The sequence below is a fragment of the Artemia franciscana genome, chromosome 17 (genome assembly GCF_032884065.1).
Source record: "Artemia franciscana chromosome 17, ASM3288406v1, whole genome shotgun sequence".
NCBI lineage: Eukaryota > Metazoa > Arthropoda > Branchiopoda > Anostraca > Artemiidae > Artemia > Artemia franciscana.
In genome coordinates, this window is record NC_088879.1 from 8,673,553 (window position 1) to 8,692,389 (window position 18,837).

General features: G+C 35.9%; 1 long non-coding RNA gene across 1 annotated transcript; it reads right to left on the minus strand.

Moving 5' to 3' along the window:
* Positions 1-3,259: 3,259 nt before the first annotated feature.
* LOC136037787 (uncharacterized) lies at positions 3,260-6,514 on the minus strand. Its single transcript, XR_010620037.1, has 2 exons — positions 6,313-6,514; positions 3,260-4,392 (listed from the first exon to the last, which is right to left on the minus strand). It is a non-coding gene; the product is annotated as an uncharacterized LOC136037787 (long non-coding RNA).
* Positions 6,515-18,837: the final 12,323 nt, after the last annotated feature.

The window sequence follows — 18,837 nt, forward strand, 5'->3', positions numbered from 1 at the left end:
TCTTTTTTTAATTCATCGATGAATTTATTCATCGATTATTTTCATAATTTTATTCCTATCACGAATAAAGGAAAATGTGTTTTTGAATGAATAGTATCTGGAAATGAAAAGGCGAAGAGTCTTGATCTTGAATGAATTTTTTTTGTTCGCCATCTTGATCTGAATGCTGCTGATCGAAAAGACTTTGGTTGCGAATAAACTTGCTGTTGTTTATGCTGTTTATGTCGGAAATTGAAACATGACGTAGCAATGGATTGTAAGCAGCGTTGCCAACGTGGTACAATTGTACTTTTTTTGTTACAATTTAGAGGTCCCGGTACTATGCGGTACATTTGAAAATTTTTTGGTACAATCCAAATTTTCCAGCACATTTTGGTTTTATTCGCTTTGTATATATGCATTACAATTTCCAAATGTGACTTTTCTTGAATATAATTTAACAAAAAACAAGTAGCATTAGTTGCATCAATCAATGAGAAATGTAAGATTTAGGCAACATAGGCCTTTTACATAATTATAGGAGGGTCTATAGTAAATTAATCTTCTCTTAGAAATGGTGTCAATTAGTATTTAATGGTGTAAATCAATATTATAATTATGGTTTTTAGTCGTTTTCACAATTTTATAGTGTTTCCTTCTGTAAAGGCTTGCCCTTAAATTTTTTAATTTTTTTTTAATTCATCGATTAATTCATTCATCGGTTATATTCATTATTTTATTTCTATCATGAATAAATGCAAGTGTGTTTTTGAATTAACAGTATCTAAAAATGAAAAGACGAAGAGTCTTGATCTTGAATGAATTTTTTTTTAGTTCATCGGAAAGTTGACTTTAGATAAAAAAAAAACGTGAGAAATGCAGAACTTATGCCTTCTGGGTTTATTGCTCGTCACAATGTCGCTATTGACATCATCGATGAACTGCCAGAAATTCTAAAGACCTGTTTTCCTGACTCTGATATTGCAAAGAACCTAACCTGCAGCCGCACCAAAACTGCACATCTGGTGAACGACGTTATTGGCGAAGTTGGTTTCGAAGATCTGTTCGAAATCATCAAGATGCAGAAATTCCTGATAATAGTTGGTGAAAGAACAGACTTGAGTAACAAAAAGCCTGGTTATAGTTGTTCACCATCTTGATCTGAATGCTGCTGATTGAGAAGACAGTTTTCCTGTAAGAGACTCCTTCTTGAGATTTATAGAAGTTCAGCAATATACATCCAAAGATATTTACCCGACCATAACTAAACTACTTTTTCAAGAAATTAGAGCTCAAAGGGCAAACCTAAGAGGATTTGCCGCAGACAATGCATCCGTTATGTTGGGGGAGCAAGGTAGTGCACAGGCGAAGCTGCCCAAGCTGCCCAAAAGACTGCCCAAATTTATTTGTACTTGGTTGCTCATGCCATTTCATTTACCTATGTGCTAGTGCTGCCGGCAAATAATTGCCAAAAGAAATTGAAGATTTTTGTCAGGATGTATACGGCTATATTTATCGCAACCTAACATCGAATATAACATCAAATTTTGACATAGCAACTCAATAGTTGTTTGGACAAACCGTTGTAGCTCGATATTTGACCAGTCGGATTGCTTGACTTTATTTTTCCATGCGTAAAGTCTCAAAGAAGCTAAAAACCCGGGGAAGACCACTGCCATACTAAAAATTCTTCTGTCACCGGTTTTCAAGGCTTACTTTGCCTTCCTGGCGTATATTTTGTAGTATATCGAAGACCTAAACAAGTAATTTCAGGTGGAAGACACCCAGATTCATCTTTTCTATGATTGTTTCTCTGAAGTGTACAAGACAATAGCACCCCACTTTTCGTTGCCTAGTTATACCAAAGAAAGTGATTCCTGCCTCATAAACCCCCATGACACCAACTACTACGTCGATGTCAAGGACGTGGATCGTGGGGGCCGAGTGGAATTGATTTTTGCCGAAGAAAAGATATCTCTATCTGACACAGTTGAGTTTAAAGAAGAGTAGGAAATTTATGATCGTGCTCCGTGATGAGATGAGAAAGTGTTTTTTCAACTCCAGGTATTCATCGGTAAGAAACTTTGATAGGCTTCATCCACGCTATGCTATGGGAGTTAATGTAATCAGCCAAACGCAGAAAAGAAGTGGACTTACCTCTGACACAATTACGCATGAAAACCCCGAAAAAAAAATTACGAAGAGCAGTTGCTGGAAGTATCGCCAACCTAATCTAATTCTCACGACACGATTCAGAAGGAATTAGTTTAGCAAGTTTTCTTATAACAATATTTTGAAAAAAAAATCGGACTGGACGAAGGATTGAGGAGAAAGTTCCTGGTTCTATTGAACTGCCATACAAAATATAGGGGTGATTCAAACTAAAATATTATATACGGATAATTTCCTTTAGAAAACAGTGTTTAAGTTTGCAAATTATACCAACAATATTTCTTGCTAATATATTTGACAATTTCTCAATATGACCTTTAAATGAATTGATTCATCCGCAATAATATCAAGGTATCGAACATTTGAAGCTATAAGATTTTGAATTAAAAGTATAGTTAGAGGCATACTTAATACAACTGGTGCAAATACTGCTTTGGCATCAAAGGATACTATAATTCTTTTATTTGTATCTGTTCTTTTAAGTTATCAATGCCAAGATATTCATCCTCCACATTCTTGTTTACGAAAACCATGCGAAGACGAGGAATCCCCCCAAAAGGCCTTAATGGGATGAAGCCCTAGATACTAAGTCCGAACAAGCTCTTCACATACTTTAGATGCTCCTTGTTAGAATAAAGGGACTGAGAAAATTCTAAGTCTATGATAGACCTACCTAAAGTACGCGTGGGCGTCAGTAGAGATTTTGGCAAGTAGTCAATACAGTATAATTCCATTTCTAGAAGTGATACAACAACCAAACTCTTACTTACCCTCCATGACTCCGAACAAATTTATTTGTCTATAGTCACCCCCCCCCATTTCAAAAAATGCTTTCTTATACCTTTTGTTTAACCTATGTTTAAAACCAGTGTTGTGAAATGTTTGCCCGACTCGTAAAACATAGCAAAAATGTATATAAACAATTTTTTTTTATGTTATTAAGGGTTTTTTTGTAAGCCACCCCCCACAAGAAAACGATACCGCACCTCTGAACAAAAATCCTGGATATGGCCCTACCTGTAGCCTGATTTTAATTGCATCAGTGAGAGCATTGTTACACATTTAAGAGAAAGCTATAACTTATGGACTAATCAAAACAAAGAAGAAATTCAACTAACTAATTTTTTTATTCTTTTTATAATTTTCAATAAGACACTAAACTACAAACTTAATGCTAATCAGCGAAACATAAAGATGAAATGTCATCTTTTGGCAGTGTGGTTTAGTTTCACTGGTAGTGTTCATCCACTATCACAGACTGAAAAGTCTGTGAATAAAAAATACAAAGAAAAAAGCCAAAAATCTACAGACTAGATTTGCAACCGCCCGATGTATACATAAAAAGAAATTCAAAAATTTCTTAAGCATATACATTACAAACTACGCAAATTACCCGCAACACTTTAACTTGCATCGGCACACTCACACTGACAAGTCATACTGCATTCACACTGCACAAATCACATCAAACTCAAATAAGTCAGTAAACACAAAATGAAAACGTTAAATCGTTTCATTAACGTTTCCGTCTTTTCGTATATACTTTAATCCGATATTATACATATCCTCACATTCATCATTCCATATTTAGTCGTGAACATATTAAACACAAAGACCTCAAGTTGAACAACAACAAAAACTAAACATTTTACTGCCAAATAGATTGAAGAAACAACTAACTAGTAAACGAAATAGACAGCTATTCTCTAACTACATTTTACATTATTTTACACACTGCACCGGGAGTGCTTAGCGGCCATTCGGTGATTTTGATGGTAAATTTGCCTTCATACTATGCTCCCATAGGCGTTTGAAAATTACAGCAACTGATCTCTATGTCTCCAGCTTTTCTTCTGGTAGTTGCAAATTATTTGATCTTGTCACAGGATGGAATTGACAAAGAACGCTAACATTTCTGGCTAAGTAATGGGTATAGCTACCTAAAGCTTTAAGATGTGCAGCCTTGTGAAGGCTAGTGTTCGGGCTCAGCAAACTAGAGGTTTACTGAGAATGGTTTTCAACATATTAATAGAGAAATTGCTCAGAGCTTTAAGCTAAACTAAAGCAGTCACCGGGGATTTCTCTAAGACAGCATATTGAATATCGAGAACCGCTAGAATTGAGGAGAACCTCCTGCTGCACCGGGATATCAGCTCCATGATGTTAAGGGAAGTTTGAAGACTTGAATCTTGTTTTCGCCTTTCTTAATCTCGCTTTGGCACTAGAAGAACAATGGATTTCCTGGAAAAGAAAGCCAGTTTAGAGATGGGGTCCTAAGCCAAAACAAATAATGGTCACTGGCTGTCATCCCTTTCCTGGGAAAAAAATTAAAAGGAGAATCTACCTATTTAATCTAACTAGACGTTTGATCTTCAACAAACACCTCCTCAGAAGGTTCTGGGGATTGCCCCTCTATATTATTATCTCGAATAGAATTCATACTACCGAAGGTTTGATGGTATCGCCCCCCCCTTCCTCACCGAACAAGTCCCAGTCTACTTGCTTTAACTTAAATTTAAGCTTTATTTTGAAAATATTCCTTTGCTATCAAAGACTAGTTTTAAATCTGTCAAGTCTTGCACGTCAAGCAAACATTTTAAATTTCATCTATAAAGTCTGGATTAAAAATTAGCTATCAGAAGTGCTTTAGAATCGAAATAATAAAAAAATCGAAGCAAAACAAATTAGTACATGTATGTAGCCCAATATCTGGGATTTTGATTGAAAGAGAAATTCAAGAGAAATCTTGAAAAAGATCTTGTTTGGCCAATAAGAAATATTGGAGTTTTATTTTATACCCGGTGCAGTTTAGGGAACAGGGGGTTAAGTCTTCCTACCCCCGTGTGCTGGTAATACGGAGTCAGGCTTTGATCTCTGCCATAGCAAGGTTGGCACAGCAAGCTTCCCACTTGTCCCTGTAAAAAAAAAACCGGTAACTAAAACGTCAATTCAACGCCCTTACACCAGCAATGCCTCTGGGGGATCTTAAAAAACGTTTGGTAATGTATACGTGTATACGTGTCAATTTTCGACCCGAAAGAGAAGAATCAGAACCAAAACCTTGTCTTGAGATATATTTTTTTAAGATTTTCCAAAGACATAGGATATAAAACATAGCCAAAAACCATTTACGTAAATTATAAATGATTTTCTTCAGTGTAGTTCAGTGGCAAACACTTCCAAAAATGTTTTGTTTCAAAGCCGAATACTTTTACTTTTATGTCTTTCGGGTCGAAAACCATTTCGACTCGAATAATAATGACAAAGAAATAATATGCAATCAGGATCTTGCTATATGCAATAATTCGCACTCTAGAGAGTTTGGAACGAAACTAAACATTTATCGTTTATTTTTCAGTTGATAGGTCGACAAGTGTTTTATTTGCCGAATTTCTTTTAAAACAATTGAATACGAAATTGTATTTTTTTTTATGAAAATAGCGACGAAGAACACTGCCTTTCTATAACACTTTCTATAACAAACAAATACAAGGTAGAAACAATAGGGAAAATCTTTTCAAGACAGTGGAAATCACTTATGGAATTTTATGGAAAAGATTTATTTTATTTTATGGATTTTTTTTTGTTTAGGCGTATTTATTCACAATCGGCGTCCTTCCTCAAAAACGAAATAATGTTGGGTAAATTTTCTTATTTACTCACTAATGAGATATCTAACCAAATAGACATGAATTCCATTCTGAATTCAAATAGAACATTCACCTGTGTGAAATAATTTCCACACCCCCCCCCCCCCCCAATGTGCAAATGTGTATCCTAAGTTGCTCATACTGCAGGAATTCTCTTTAAGTCACTTTTTTTCAAATTGATTAAACTGTATCAAAATAATAGAAACTTCATTGCATATGTACAAGCAAGGGAAAATATTTGGGGCGGGGGGAGGGGTAGAGTTCACTTCTGACCAGAGTGAATGTAATACTTTTATTCAAGATTAAGTTCTGATTTTATCGGTAAATCCATTTACCGTATAAATCTTCTGTATTTGTAAATCTATTTCATAGCTATCTCATTAGTGGGTTAATTAGAAGATTTACCTAATTTCACTTTGTTTTCAGTCATAATGGTACTTTATTTTACTTACATATTAAACAAATTTGTTCTTTTATTTAATAGTAATAACAAATCTAAAATAGAAGTTACCATGATTTTGAACATCCTTTCTAAGTTTCTAGCACTCTTCGGCAAGGTAGGATTACCCATCCTACCTTAACCAGCGACTTCCTGGAACTGACTTGAGGTAGAGAGGTACAGAGACTTTTATATTCGGTTATTACCCTCTTCTAAAATTAACCCTTGTGCTCTATTGTTACGTCATGTTACGGCTCTCCGATAAAAACAACTTGCTGGCCTACTGACTTGATTATCTAGTACAGAAAGGAATTACAAGTCGTTCACCTCGTAGCGTGATCATAATCAGAATTGAATAGGGATAACTTAGGGAGAAAATTCGTAAGTTTAGAGGGGAAAATAAAAGGCATAATATTTTATTGTATGATGCAAATGACATAATCTCCTCGGTTTAAATCAAGAGCCTTTTAAATGCAAATTATAGAAGTAAATAGCAAAGATGAAACCTAAAACGAATAAAAATTGGTACTCATGTATTATACCAAACACGCTTACGAAGTGAAGTTAGGTTCATGATAGTGAAATATACAAAAACACGATGAAAATATAATACTTTAGTTTATAGAATGCATTGGACTTCTATAATCTGGGCTCTATATTGCACGTGGACCTGCTATGCTTTATCCCCCCCCCCTAAAGTCCAAATATATACTCCCAAATTATACGAGTCTAATGCATTCCGTCACACGTAATTTGTCTGTATGTATAATTATAATTATATATATAATTGTAAGAACTAGCTTTTTCTGAAAACATAGCTTTGACCCCATAAAACAGCGTTTTCCTTTAGTGGCCGAAAATTATATGTGTAGGAAATAAAACACTAATGTGCTGGACGATATGGAGACTAATCTGTGTGAATGTCCATAATAATTCATCGGACATAACATCAATTACTTTCAGCATACAATTACAATTTTCTAAAAAACTCAATCAATCTTATTTTTCAGTAAAAGTGCTAGCTCTTAGAATTCTACAGAAATTTATAAACATAACAAGTTATTTGAGCGAGTTTTGTAGATATGTTTTGAACGATCTGCGAAGCAATAATTACTGCTTGTTTGAAGTTTCAACTTTGCTCTTGTCTTCTCTAAGAAAAACTTCTACTTTTAAAAATGACATTTTCTAAAATATAACATTAAAAATAGATTTTCCTTTCTTCTTTGCTTAAACTTTTGCAAGACATATGCAACTTTGTCGCAAATTTGAAGCCCATGAGATAATTTGTCACCTAACACCTTTGAGAATTTGTATTTAAAAATTAATTACTTTTAGAAAAAAAAACGTCTTTATTATTGCGTAGATTTTTTTAAACATGTTGTTAAGCTCTCACTTACCAACTTAGATACAGAACCGAAATGTTCTTAAGGTTCAAACGATTCCAATGTCTTAGGCAAATTCCGTGTTGTTTTATTGTTGCTTTTATTAGGAGGATTTTAAATCTATGTTAAACTTTTCGGACCATTTAGATTATAATTGTACCCTTCTTATGCTTCCCAGAATTTCCACTTCAGAAATGGCAATAAAAAGTGTAATTTTTTGGTGCCGTATGGGGCTTTGATGGAATTAAGACTATTTTGTAAGAGGCATGTAAACATGTGAAATATCTTTTAAATAAGGTATTATTAAAGACTTTTTAATAATCTTTTATCTTTTTAATAAGGTACAAAAAAGACATTTTGTGACAAAAAAGTTGCAGAAAAAGTTGTAAACATGCAACTGTGCATAGACTTGAAAAAAGAGTCAATTTTACCGCAAAGGTTTTAAGAAAGTAACAATGATTTGCACCCCATGGTTTCAGCAAGATTTAAGTGAGAAAACTTTCCCCCTCACAAATTCTTATACATTTCTTATGTATTTTACTTCCCAGAATGAGATGCGAATCAATTTCCTGCACCACCCCCCACCAGTTTCTATGGGGGTGAGGGGGGACTCAAGCCTCAAAAAAAGTGTTTTAGCTCCCATATTTTCAAAGTTTCTATCTGTATTAAATAAAAAAAAAAGGTTTTTTTAAACTGCAAGTAAGGAGCGACATTAAAACAACGAAAAGAAATTACTCCGTATACGAAAGAGCTGTTCCCTCCTCAAAGCCCCGCTCTTGGCGCTAAAGTTTGACTCTTTCTCTCAAATCTACTTTTAAAACAGTGAAAACTTTAGCGTAAGGAGTGGGGCGTTGAGGAGGGAACAGCTTCTTTCATATACAGAGTAATTTCTGTTCGTTTTAAGTTTTAATGTCACTCCTTACTTTCAGTTAAAAAAACTTATTTTTTTATTTAATTTCTGAACATTTTTGAATTAATGCATGTTTTGATTTTGCTTCTCCGCACATGAATACTAAGACCGAAATTTGCATATATTATTTTTTTGGCTAGATGGCTTTTTCTTGGTTTTGATCGGACGATTTTGAGAAAAAAGGAGCGGGGGAGGAGGCTTAGTTTCCTTTCAATCTTTTAGTTACTTAAAAAGGCAACTACAACTTTCAATTTCTTACGAACGTTTTTATTAATAAAAAATATACGTAACTTCCGAATTAACTTTCGTAACGAACTTCTATATTCGTGTATTTTTATTACGTATATGAGGGGTTTACCCCCTCATTAGTACATTGCTCTTTACATTAAAGCTTAAATTTTGTACCAATTCTTTAAGAATGACCCCTGAATCACAAATGCCGTAGAAGAAAATAGTTGAAATTACTAAAAATACTTTAGCCTAAAGAGCAGGTATTTAGGAGGAGATGAACCCCTCATATGTGTAATAATTTCTGCTCGTTTTGTTTTAATGCTGCTCCTTTCTTTTTAGTCGAAAAAACTTTTTCATATTTATCTTTTCATTGTTTTTGTTATAAATAATATTAGAAAATCCTGCGCCCCCTTCATGGAAATTCTATCCTCTCATGACAAATTCCTCCATGGAAAGATCCTCCCATTTAACCCCCTCCCCTTAACCCCCTCCTTAACCCACAAAAATTCCCATGAAAACATCTGTACACATCCCAATAACCATTACTATATGTAAACACTGGTCAAAGTTCGTAACTTGTAGCCCCTCCCCCGGGGACTGTTAGGGAGTAAGTCGTCCCCAAAGACATAGTTATTAGGTTTTCGACTATGTTGAACAAAATGGCTATCTCAGAATTTTGGCCCGTTGACTTTGGGAAAAAAAAGGGTGGGAGAGGGTCTAGATGCCCTCCAATATTTTTGGTAACTTAAAAAGGGAACTAGAACTTTTAATTTCAGTTAGAATGAGCCCTCTCCCAACATTCTAGGGCCACTGGGTCGATACGATCACCCCTGGGGAAAAGAAAAGAAAAAAAATACAAACAAATAAACACGCACCCGTGATCGGTCTTCTGGAAAAAATTACGAAATTCCACATTTTTGTAGTTAGGAGCTTGACAATTCTATAGCAGGGTTCTCTGATACGCTGAATGCGATGGTGTGATTTTAGTTAAGATTTTATGACTTTTAGAGGTGTTTCTCCCTATTTTCTAAAATAAGGCAAATTTTCTCAGGCTCGTAACTTTTGATAAGTAAGACTAAACTTGATAAAACTTATATATTTTAAATCAGCAGAAAAATCCGATTCTTTTGATGTATCTATTAATATCAAAACCCCATTTTTATGGTTTCGCTTACTATTGAGCCGGATCGCTCCTTAGTACAGTTCGTTAACACGAACTGTTTGATAGGTTTCTACAAATATAGTTTCAATTTGTAGAAATGATAGTTTATTATGAAAGTTTAAACCATATCTGGAAAAGTAAATAAGTTTAATGAGCTCTTTTTTCGAAGAATTGTTCTGGAAAAAGTAAATTTTGATGTAAAGAATTGGATTTGAGGGCGTGGTAGGCGTTCGCGTTGTAAGGGTAACTATGTTTGGTATTAAAAAGAAGAGAAATAAAAAAATTTAAAATTGAATAGTTACATTAAACTGGAAACGTATACAGATTATTCCTCATATGAGAGGGGCTGTCCACTCCTCCATCCCGATCCTTATGCTAAGATTTTGAATTGTCCCTAATACCTTTAGAGTTACTGCTCAAACGAAAGGTAACAGGAACGGGTAAAAAAGTTTTTTTTTTTTGTAATGTCTCGGGGTAGCCTATATACCTTTACTTTAAACAATAAAATACTCACTTCACTTTGTTTTAAAAGGCAATGGGTAAATTAAAATTTGTGACTGTCCGTTAAATCTTTGCTCTCAAAAATACTTTCAGTTAAGCACTATACGACTTTAGCATAAAGAGCGAGGTCTTAACAAGGGGCTAGTCCCCGGAAATACGGAATAATTTCTGTTTATAAGCCATCATACAATAAATTAAAATAAGAAAGAAAAGAAAATTTTTATTCCTTATTATTTGCACTAAAAACCAGTCAATTATGTCGGTACTATTAAAAAAAGTAATAAGTTCCTTATAATAATAAGAATAAGGATGAAAATTTTGTCATAAGAATATTACTATAACACTATTTTCTATTTAATTATCAAAATAAGAATTCTGTTAATAAAACTGTCTTTTACAGTAATTATCCAATTATTTAAAATAAAACAAAATAGTTAAATGTAAAACAACAATAAAAGAAGTGGGTAAATTAAAAGATTGTTTTATTACCTCGCATGGCCTTAATTAGGAAAAGCAGCCATCATTCTAGAATGACATCTCATGTGACTTTGTTTATAAGTTCAAGCTGAAAAATAAACCATTTTCTACAAAAGAGTTCTAAATCATATTATAGACTGTTCTTTCCCTATCGATGTCATCAAGGAAGGCCCAGGGGTCAATGCCTCCTCGGGGGAAAACAAGGATAATAAACACTTCACTTTGAAACCTATTTGAACCTGTGCCTCTGCATTTGCACTCTTTGTCCTTAAATCTATTTGAAAACAAGGTCGTTTTCATTTTAATCAAGGGACCCCCCCCCCTGCATTTTCATCAAGATATTATTACTGACTGATAAAGAGCTTTACTTTACTATCACACCTTTCGACAGAAAAATTCCCTTATATTGCTTTATAATGTCGTCCTTAATACTCTCCCCCGTTGAATCCCTGAACCGCTTAAATCATATAAGCGGTTTATTTATATGGATTCTTTTTTCCTTTTCACTTCTGACACGTAACTACTAAGTTCGGTCGTTAACCCCTAACTTCCTTCCTGTGGGAAACAGTGCTCAATGGGGTAAACAATAGATCAAGTCTATGACCTAAAAACACATTGATTATTCAGGGATCTATTACGTGAAAGAAATGCGGATCGATCTGTTATGATAAATTAATAAAAAAAACAAGTTTTTTCAACTGAAAGTAAGGAGCGACATTAAAACTTAAAACGAACAGAAATTACTTCGTATATGAAAGGGGCTGCTTCCTCATCAACGCCCCGCTGTTTACGCTAAAGTTTTGACTCTTTCTCTCAACTCTTCTTTTTAAAACAGTAAAAAAACTTTAGCGTAAAGAGCGGGGCTTTGATGAGGAAGCAGCCCCTTTCATATACGAAGTAATTTCTGTTCGTTTTAAGTTTTAATGTCGCTCCTTACTTTCAGTTGAAAAAACTTGTTTTTTTTATTTAATTTCTGAACGTTTTTGAATCAATGCATGTTTTGATTTTGGCTCTGCAGAGAAATAATTAAAACGAAATTTGCATATTTTTTTTTTGGCTAAATGGCTTTCTCATAATTTTGATCGAATGATTTTGAGAAAAAAAGCGGGGGAGGAAGCCTAGTTGCCCTCCAATTTTTTGGTTAATTAAAAAGGAACTAGAACTTTTAATTTTTTACGAATCTTTTTATTAGTAAAAGATATACGTAACTTATAAACTAGCTTACGTAAAGAATTTTTTATTCTCATGTTTTTATTACACATATGAGACAGTTCGCGCCCCTCGTCAGTACCTCTCTCTTTACACTAAATCTTAAATTTTGTCCCAATTCCTTAAGAATAACCCCTGAATCACAAAAGCCGTAGAATAAATAGTTGACATTACTAAAAATACTTTAGCGTAAAGAGCGAGGTATTAGGAGGAGGTGAGCCCCTCATATGGGTAATAATTTCTGTTCGTTTTAAGTTTTAATGCTGCTCCTTACTTCCAGCTTAAATAAACTTTTTCATATTTATTTTTTCATTGTTTTTTTTTTTAATAATGCTAGTAAATCCTGCGCTCCCTTCATGGAAATTTTCTTCCCCCATGACAAATTCCTCGATGGAAAGTTCCCCCAGTATATCCCCCTCTTCTCAACCCCTCCCCCCAACCAAAAAATCCTCCTGAGAACACCTGTACACTTCCAATAACCATTACTATATGTAAGCACTGGTCAAAGTTTGTAAATTGTAGCCCCTCCCACGGGGACTGTGGAGGAGTAAGTTGTTTCCAAAGACATAGTTATAAGGTTTTCGACTATGTTGAACAAAATGGCTATCTCAGAATTTTGGCCCGTTGACTTTGGAAAAACAATTAGTGTGGGAGGGGGCCTAGCTGCCCTCCAATTTTTTTGGTCACTTAAAAAGGGAACTAGAACATTTCATTTCCGTTAGAATGAGCCCTCTCGCAACATTCTAGGACAACTGGGTCGATACGATCACCCCTGGGAAAAAGAAAAAAGAAAAAAAAAAACAAACAAATAAACACGCATCCGTGATCTGCCTTTGTTGCAAAAAATACAAAATTCCACATTTTTGTAGATAGGAGCTTGAAACTTCTATAGTAGGGTTCTCTGATACGCTGAATCTGATGGTGTGATTTTCGTTAAGATTCTATTACTTTTAAGGGGTGTTTCCCCCTATTTTCTAAAATAACACAAATTTTCCCAGGCTCGTAACTTTTGGTGCGTAAGACTAAACTTGATGAAACTTATATATTTAAAATCAGCATTAAAATGCGATTCTTTTGATGTAGCTATTAGTATCAAAATTCCATTTTTTAGAGTTTTGGTTTCTATTGAGCCGGGTCGCTCCTTACTACAGTTCGTTACCACGAACCGTTTGATATATTAACAGAAAATCTATGGGGCTTTCTTGGTTAATTTGAAAGCCTGGCAACTCTATTAAAAACTCATAATGTGTCTTTGGCTACACTGATGCAAAGATATGAGGCACGCTCGCAAGAACTTTTTAAGGGGGCCTAAAACTAACAGGACAAATCGGGGAGGGGGGTGGGTGGGTATAAGATTTTTTGTCATCCTAGATTATTTAAAATACCTTTTTTGGTATTTTCAGTGAAAAATTGGAAAAACTACAAATTCAAATTTGTCTCCCTGCGTAGAAACAGAAAAATTGTATTTCCCCACGCTAAATTGCCATGAATTTACACCACTGGCCAGAAAGCAGGACCTTTCCATGCATATCCCTAATGCAGCCAAAGACTTATTGGAGTAGTCATAGTTTCCCGGTTTGCATTGGATCTTTTTCATGGGGGGGGCAGATTTAATAATTGGCCAAAAGATATTACTGGATGATTTGTGAAAATCTAGAGGTTTTTTGGGGGAAGGTGGATACAGTTAAAAGGCAACCTACGTACGTAACTGGGTAATAGGTGAAAGTTGTCTAATAGGGGACAATGGTGGGCAGTGCTCCTTTAGAACCCCTCACTTTAAAATTCTTAAAATTAAATGTAAAACACTTCTGACAAAAATTACACGTTTGCCCCCCTATTCAGTTGTGCCTTCCTCCCAGAATAATGCCCATCCACGCCAGTGAGGATGGTTCATTTAGGTAAATTTACATTTGGGGCCTTGGGGTGTTCCCCCTTAGTTGTTATTTTTCTTGAATTTTAGGTCACTTCTTATTCAGTTTATACAATAAAATTCACTTTTAAATTGTTACCTCCCCTACTACCCTCCACATACAACATTTAGTGCTGCTCCCCCTTAAAAATACCTGGATACATGCCTGGGTCCAGGTACATGCAAGGGGAGTTGTTTCAGAAGAGTTATAGATTGTAACCGAAAATATAAGAAAAACTCATCGATGTCTTTATCATGAACAAAATACCGGTTCTAGGTTTTTACCCCGCCCTCCCCAACAAAATAACCTCCCGAAAAATACCCTACCCCCCAGAAAGCACCCACCGCGGATAAAATTCTTGCCGGGCAATGTGATCCCCGCTGAAAAGAAACTTCCCAAAAATTTACTCCTCGTTGGAAATTCCCCCAGACAATTCCCCCTTGCAGAAGACTCCCCCGCGAGAAGAACGGTAAAAAGAGCATGGTACTTAGATAATGTTCGTGTGTTTCCCAATCTATATATATATAAATAAGTTGTCTGTCTGTGTGTCTGTCTGTGGATCAGGTGACGTCATGTTTCTGTGTTAACTGACGTCATGAAATTAGTTGTCGTCATTTTTGCTTTGACGGTGACGTCATTCAAGATATTTAAGACATATGTTCACGTAGAAATCTATTAATGTTTAAGTTTACAATGACTGATGAACTTACAATGGCAAAAGCCGATGAAGATGCTCAAAGAGTCTATGCCAAAAAACTTGCTGCTGATAGAGAAAGTCAGAAAAGAAAGCGTGCCGAGGAACTACCAGAGCAACGCGAAAGCAGACTTGCTGCTAAAAGAGAAAGTGAAAAAAGAAGGCGTGCCGAGGAATCAAAAGAACAGCAAGGAAACAGGCTTGAGGCTGATAGAGAAAGAAAGAACAGAAAGCGTGCCGAGGAATCAAAAGAACAGCAAGGAAACAGGCTTGAGGCTGATAGAGAAAGAAAGAACAGAAAGCGTGCCGAGGAACTACCAGAGCAACGTGGAAGCAGACTTGCTGCTAAAAGAGAAAGTGAAAAAAGAAGGCGTGCCGAGGAATTACAAGAACAGCAAGAAATCAAGCTTGCTGCTGATAGAGAAAGTAAGAAAAGAAAGCGTGCCGAGGAATCACAAGAACAGCAAGAAATCAGGCTTGCTGCTGATAGAGAAAGTAAGAAAAGAAAGCGTGCCGAGGAATCAGAGCAACCTGAAAGTTATCGCCTGGCATTCAGGTACAACCAAGTCGATGATTATAGCTTGAGTAGATGTGTTCAAATCGGGACAATGTCTAAAATTTGTCCCTATTGCAAGGCCTTGAAATTCAATGGTGAAACAATGGGAATGTGTTGCGCCTCAGGAAAAGTTAAACTTCCTCTATTGGCTGCACCACCAGAGCCATTGAAGACTTTCCTTACTGGAACTACGTCAGAATCTAAGCGTTTTTTGTCAAAAATCAGAAAATACAACTCATGTTTCCAAATGACGTCGTTTGGAGCCCAAATCGAAAATCCAGATCAATTTATGTCTACTTTCAAAGTAAAAGGGCAAATTTATCATAGAGCAGGGTCCCTTCTACCATTCTCAGGCGAGAATCATAAATTTTTACAATTGTACTTCATCAGTGATAGAAATTCTGAATTGAATGCACGTTGCGAAATTTCTCCCAACGTTGAAAGGACAATCGTTTCCCAATTGCAACATCTTTTCCACGAAGATAATAATTTAGTGCGTCTGTGCAAAACAGCTATTGATTTGATGCCTACTGATACGCATAAAATTGTTATTTCCGCTGACAAAACGCCTCCTGGCCAACATGTGCGTAGATACAATGCTCCAACTATCGACGAAGTGGCAATCGTTATGGTCGGTGATCAGTTTTTACCTCGAGATATTATTCTTCATAAGCGAAACGCTCAGTTGTTAAGAATTGCTGAAACTCATCGATGCTACGATGCCCTACAATATCCTATCATTTTTTGGGATGGAGCCGACGGCTATCACTTTAATATTAAATTGATGAATCCAGCCACTAACAAAGAAATGAATAAGAAATGCAGTGCAATGCATTATTATTCCTATAGACTAATGATTCGGCAGGATGAAGAAAATTATATTTTAAAATGCCGTGAATTGTTTCACCAATTCGTCGTTGATATGTATGCTAAAATTGAATCAGAACGTTTGCTATATATCCGCCTGAATCAGACCAAGCTCCGCTCTGAACAATACATTCATTTGCGAGATGCAGTTATAAATGACGGTAATACCACAAACGTTGGAAGATTAACAATTTTACCTTCGTCATATGCTGGCAGTCCCCGTCATATGCATGAATATGCTCAAGATGATATTGCGTATGTTCGTCTCTATGGTCGTCCAGATTTATTTATTACATTTACATGTAATCAATCTTGGGACTAGATACTGCAGCTTTTACTTCAAGGACAATCGGCGGTTCATAGGCATGACATTACGGCCCGTGTCTTCCGGCAAAAGTTGAAATCACTGATAAACTACATTGTAAAACTTGAAGTGTTTGGGTCAGTGCGATGCTGGATGTACTCAGTGGAATGGCAAAAACGAGGTTTGCCACACGCACATATACTAATCTGGCTACATAAAAAAATTACTTCGAACGAAATTGATGATGTGATTTCCGCTGAAATACCTGATAAAAATGTCGATAAGGGGTTACATGATATTATTGTAAAAAATATGATACATGGACCTTGCGGTGCACTGAACGAAAATTCACCATGCATGGCCAAAGGAAGGTGCACAAAGCAATATCCTCGACTTTTAGTATCAAACACAATTACTGGCAATGATGGTTACCCACAATATAGAAGAAGATCTACTGAAGATGGCGGTAAAACAGCAATAATAAAGAAGCGTAACGGTACTACCATCGAAGTAGATAACCAGTGGGTTGTTCCATATTCCCCATTATTATCAAAAACATTTAATGCACACATAAACGTTGAATACTGTAACTCCGTAAAGGCAATCAAATACATATGTAAATACGTCAACAAAGGCAGTGACATGGCAGTTTTTGGCTTGCAGCCCGAAATCAAAGATTTCGATGAAATCGTACAATATCAGGCTAGAAGATACATAAGCAGTAATGAAGCTGTTTGGAAAATTCTTTCATTTCCGATACATGAACGTAGTCCAGCTGTTGTTCACTTAGCGGTACATTTACAGAATGGTCAACGTGTTTATGTCACGGAAACCAACGTGCAACAAAGAGTCCTGAATCCACCGGATACAACATTAACAGCTTTTTTTTCGCTTTGTAAAAATGATTCTTTTGCAAAAAAAACTGCTGTATACTGAAGTGCCTTCGTATTACACGTGGAATACTAAAAATAAAGTATTTGAACGTCGAAAACAGGGTAAGTCAGTCGACGGCCAACCTACCATCTTCAAAGATACCACGATAGGAAGACTCTACACCGTTCACCCCAATCAACATGAATGCTTCTTTCTACGCCTGCTTTTGGTGAATGTACCCGGTCCGCCATCCTTTGAGTATTTGAGGACTGTAAATGGTACTATACATGACACTTACCGTAGTGCATGCCAAGCTCTGAATTTATTGGAGAATGGCCAACACTGGGATAACTGCATCAATGACGCGTGCGAAACGTCAACCCCAAGTCAAATTCGTGCATTGTTTGGCATCATTTTAACAACTTGCTCTCCATCAGCTCCTACAGAGTTATGGGAAAAATATAAGTCAAAAATGTCCGAAGATATACTCTATCGAAAACAGTTAGAGACGTCAGATATGACTTTTGATTTTACATCAGAAATTTATAACTACACTTTAGTTGTTATAGAAGATTTGTGCGTACGTATGGCAAACAAACCTCTTCAGGATTTGGGAATGCCTTCACCTAACCGTATCACTGCTGTTTCGACATGTGTAGAATTGGATCGTGAACAAAGTTACAGTACGAGTGATCTATTGTCGTATGTACAAAATAACATTTCCAAGTTAACGTCGGAACAAAAAAACATTTATGATACGATAATGCATTGTGTCGATAACAACGTTGGAGAAATTTTCTTTTTGGATGCGCCAGGAGGTACTGGTAAAACGTTTGTGATAAAACTGATTCTGGCATCAATTCGATCAAAAAATGATATAGCGTTGGCAATTGCGTCGTCCGGAATAGCCGCAACATTGCTGCCTGGTGGAAGAACTGCTCATTCCGCTTTGAAATTGCCTCTGAACTTGCATTCTACAGAAACTCCCACGTGCAATATTTCCAAATCATCTGGGATGGGTAAAGTATTGCAGCAATGCAAACTTATTATTTGGGATGAGTGCACAATGGCACAAAAAAATCGCTCGAGGCTCTGGATCAATGCTTGAAAGATTTGCGAGGGAAGTCGAAACCCTTTGGCAGCACATTAATATTGCTTGCGGGAGATTTCAGGCAAACATTACCTATAATACCTAGATCAAGTCCTGCAGACGAAATGAATGCTTTCCTGAAAAATTCTAATTTATGGGCACACGTAAAAACATTAAAATTAACTACAAATATGCGTGTCCGATTGCAAAACGATGACTCTGGTCAAACATTTTCAGATCAATTGCTGGCAATGGGAAACAGAAAGCTCCCAGTAGACTCAATTTCAGGACGTATACAACTACCTGCTGATTTCTGTAATTTAGTGACGTCCAAAAATGAATTGATTGAAAAAGTATTTCCGAATATTCTAAAAAATTATAAAAATAATAAATGGCTAAGTGAAAGAGCGATTCTTGCACCCAAAAATATA